General features: G+C 44.9%; 1 long non-coding RNA gene across 1 annotated transcript; it reads left to right on the top strand.

Annotated features, from left to right (window-relative positions):
* Positions 1-28: 28 nt before the first annotated feature.
* LOC125616516 lies at positions 29-2,334 on the top strand. The gene is made up of 2 exons (XR_007347151.1): positions 29-546; positions 1,302-2,334. It is a non-coding gene; the product is annotated as an uncharacterized LOC125616516 (long non-coding RNA).
* The last annotated feature ends 2,318 nt before the right edge of the window (positions 2,335-4,652 follow it).

Below are 4,652 nucleotides of genomic sequence, written 5' to 3' on the forward strand. Positions count from 1 at the left end.
CGACCCGCAAGTAAGTTTGTGAGGCTGCTGGGCGGTGGGGCAAGGGTTTGGCGCCCGGGGGAGCCAGGCTGGCAAGTGGGAGGCGCGGCTGGAGACTTGGGAGAGCCGGCCGGCTTCTACCCTCTTGCTCAGTGCCTCTCTGAGCCCCTTGGCCAGTTTTAAAAGGCTTGCCACTGGGATGCTCGAGAAAGGGCGACGGGCAAAGCAGGAGGGTAGAACTGACTCTGGCGGGAGCCAAGTGGTGGACTTGGGAAAATGAACCAGAAGTGGGCTGGTGCGGGATAAGGAGGCTAGGTGTGGGGTGCAGGAACATGGCTAGGGACTGCTGCAGAGAAAGTGGGGTATCCACCACGAGTAGGGTGAGAGCGCAGTGCTGGGGGCAAAGTAGAGGGTGAATGTGTCCGTAACCAGGGTGGCTGGAGGGAAGATTGATGGAAAGTGGGGCGCGCGGAAAGCGGATTTGACGGCAGCAGAGGACGCCGGTGCCGGGGATAGTGGGCTTCGGATGGGCGAGTGGACTCGAATAATTTGGGGGATCGAAACAAGGTAAGGGAGCTATTATGATGGAGAGAGGCAACCTTGAATCAATCCTACGGATGGAGTGCGCGAGGCTACGTGTAGAGAACCACCAGCTGGATGCTTAAAGTGGCCTGGAAGGGCCGGCTGGAAAATCGCTGAGGGATTTGGGTGAAGGGGAGGAGCAGAGCTGTGCAGGGATCGGGCAGAAGAACCGGGCTGCTGATGGAACCGAAAGGCTCAGGAAAGGGCCAGAGGCTACCATGCATTTCCTTGAATAGTGATCTAGGAGCGGTTCTTTGAGGTTCACTTGCAGTCCAGGGTCCTCCTTCATCTCTTACCTGGCTTAGGCGCACCTTGGCTCCTTGGAGGAGAGAGTGTAAATTTGGTCAGAGATCAGGCTGTAGAAACGGTAGTCATTTAAGGAGCGCTTCAGAGGCTTTTCTTAGGTGGACCCCAGCACCTTCCGTGCAATGTGGGTCTGAATGTGTTTCACGGAGGGGGAGTGGTGTTTGTTCTAGGCCATAGGAATCTGTAGACTCCCCTGAAGGTGCGGTGTTTTGGGCAGGGAAGTCAAGCAGAAGTCTGCAGCGTGCAACTCTCGGTGTGGTGTGAATGTACGTGTGTGCGCGCGCGTGGTGTGAATGTACGTGTTGCCCGCCTGGGGTCGCGTATGTTGCTGCAGTCTGTCTCCATGACAAGGAGATCCAGGACTCCACGGGAGGCACGGGGAGGGGATTAAAAGAAACGTGCTTCCCTACGTCTCTTCTGCCTCCTTTCCCCAGGGTCACATTCTTTGCTCATCCAATGATGTTCCTCTCTAACCTCTTCCCGAACCCCCTTACATCCCAAACCTGATGGCCCTCTTCACTGATATGGCACTCCAAGGATGCGGCGTTCTGAACTACTAACACCACAGACTCTGTGGGAGGGAATCCTAGAAGTCCCAGCCGTCAGAGTGGCTCCAGAACCCACCGGTCCTTCCCTGAGGCGTAACTCCCGGGTCCGCGGTTCCCTCTGTGCGCCTGCAGGTGACGCGGTGACGTTGCCAGAGGACCCGGGAATTGGGTGTCTCCAAATGGCCTGAGGGGCGGAGAAATGGGGCAATGACCATCGTTTAGGGGTTCTCTGCAGCCGGGCCACCTCCAAGTTCATTACACGTACATATAACTTACAAAGACCAGGTTAATAAAATAGACAAGTGCAAAATATCTTTATGCAGAAACACTTTGACAAGCAAACATTTCACCCACCAATGGAAAGAAGCAAGCTTCTGCAGCATACAGGATCAGAAACTGAAATGGAAGGGAAGTTGTCACTGTGACCAGGGGTTCTCAGACTCCATCCATCTCTCTGTGTTTTGTCTGAGCCACATTTACCAGAGGCTTTACCAGATGAGGAAATAAAGATGAAGGCGATGCTGGAAACCTGTATCATCTGTGGATCCAAAGAAGGGGGAATGTGAATTGTGTCAGCCATCTGTTGTCTAAGAGAGCAGTATCTGAGACCCAGTATATACCATCAGAAATCTTTAGGGCATCAAACTATAGGGGCAAAATTCAAACGAAGGGAAGTGAGAATTTCTGGAAAGAGTATTGAGGACAGTAGTGTGGGCTGGCTTGAACTGTGATGCCTGACCAGTGAAGGGACACAGAAGACATCACACTTTCAATAGTTCAGGGCATGTCCTTTTATTCCATGTGACAGAGGCTGGCCCACTGGCTAGCAGACTGTTGAAATACACCCTTTGAAAAATGTCTGTAAGGTAGAACATTTGAATAAAAAGTCTCTTGCTGTCATCTGCTTCTCTTACTATGATTTTTGTGTTGTTGTTGTTGATTATTATAGAACACATGAAGGTAAAACAAATGACTATTTTGGCCATTACTTCTCTTCTCCCTAGAATGCTGTTCAAATAAAAAATAACCTTACATATCGTTGTGTTTGAGGATCAAGGAGAAGGGAAGGTTGGGTGCACTGATTAAATTGTTAAGGCAAAGATTAGATGCCTGAGACCTTGTGAATCTGTTGAATAGTAGATTTCACTTACACAATGCTAAATTTAATGTGGAATGGAAAAATCCTTCATTCTCTACCTCCTGCTTTTGAAATACAAAGGATTTCAACCCCTGGGCTAGTTCCTGATTCTTAAGTAGAAGCCTAACTTGACAGTTTTTCTGTAGGATTGTTCTTAAGCACAGGTAAGCTTTAGAAAATAGTAGAATCTTTGCTGCCCTAAGGAAAAGGCATTAAAAAAAAGTGGCATAATGGCTAGATGAGGCAGAATAAGAGAGAGAAATGTCAGTCAAAGTAGAAAAAGAAAAATTGTGTTCTCTCACCTCAGGGATGGATTTTAGTGATAGGCATATAGACCTGTGGATCTCAGCACAAAGACGTTGGTCATATCTGGAGATATTTTTTGTTGTTATGACTTTGTGGGTGGGGTGACACTGGGCTAGGCCATGGGTGCTGCTAACATTCTACATGAACTGGACAGTCCTTCCCAATTATCCACCCCCAGTTGTCAATAAGGCTGATGTTAAGAAACCATGGCTTTCAACAGGCCATGCTTGCAATTTAAAGTAACCCTTTAAGGATGCTTCTGAATATTCCAGTTGGAAGTCCATCCTGAAAATTAAGAGTAGTTAATACTAAGAGAATTTCATCACAAAAGAGTCCCATGTTCAAAAACACTTAAAATTAAACAGGTTTCCTTCCAGCATAACATTTTTTTGGTTTTTTAAAATGCCCTACCATAGGGAAGTTCTAAAAGGCAGGTTATATGCATGTGTTTGTGAACTGAGCAAACACTTTTTGATAAAAACAAATTAAAACTGCTCTGCTGTAATTTTGTTCACTGAACACGTTCAGTAATTGCTTTTTTAAATAGACAATTTAAGCTTTAAAATTAAAAATTACTTTGGTTAAAATGACAGCTAGTATATTCTTTATTTGGTAAGGGATTGAACAGAATGGAAGAAGAAAGGTAGGTAAATATTTATTAGAAGCCCCATGAAATATTCCAAAATGAAACCTTAGTGTTTGTAGATATTTACACAGAAAGGTAAGAATCCCATATAATTTTCACGTATTTAGTTTCCATATTAAATCAACAGTATGACATGTACTGAGAAACAAATCTTTCCATCCTGTAGCACAATACACAGCCTAGACGAGCAACAATGGCTCATGGGCATAAATGTAAGAAGATCTGGGAACTGTTCTAATGTTGCTTGCATGCCTAAACTCAGCACTTAAGAGGTAAAAAGCTTTGTCATTATCACAGGGAGACTAGGAGAAGAGATCTGGTCAGGGTTTATTCCCCTTCTCCCTGTCCCAGACTTTCACCCTTATGTACTGTTTGTAGGTTTGTTTCAGATTCATTCTGAAGGGATCTTCATTAAGTCTGCTTACTTCCTTTCTTATTCTAATAACCGTACCGTGCACTTTTGGCCATTAATATCCCTCAGGGACTCCTGCAAAGCAGAGGCTTCACACTCCTGCTGAGTCTCTGTGGCACAAAGCAGCCTTTCCCTTTCTCCTTGTGTACAAACACAAACAGCTCTTTCTTGCTTCTAGGTGGAGCAGAGGTTTGTGACTCCCTCTGAAAAAAGCAGTAGGGGGAAACCTTATTTCTCACAAAGGCAATGTTGGTTTCCCCTCTTGTATCTTTACTGGGTTGCTTTGTTCAATTTTATGTTCAATTGCATAATCTTGCTTTCAGAAAAGCTTCCTCTCTTTCCCAAAGGAATCGTGAAACAGCTGAGGAAAACAGAACTTCAGTGTGAACAACACTGGTATTGACCGAGGGAACCTGTCATTGGATTTGATGAAAATTCAAGAAATGGGATATGAACTAATGATAATCATATTTGTAAATTCAGTAAGCATTTGTGAATCCAACAGTAGCAGTTTCTATTCAAGGCACTGGAATATCTTTACATTTGCAATGCCCAGCTACCCTGGTGCATTGTGACCACTCTGCAAAACCAAGTTCATTTATTTAATATATGAAGTTAATATATTTTATATATGTCTCCAAAGTCTGTTTGTAAAAGGAAACACAAAAATGAATGATCATTTTTATTGAATTTGGAGTAGTTTTGGACATATATCCTGATTCTTGAAAAGACCTC

The sequence above is a fragment of the Marmota marmota genome, unplaced genomic scaffold (genome assembly GCF_001458135.2).
Source record: "Marmota marmota marmota unplaced genomic scaffold, marMar, whole genome shotgun sequence".
Lineage (NCBI taxonomy): Eukaryota > Metazoa > Chordata > Mammalia > Rodentia > Sciuridae > Marmota > Marmota marmota.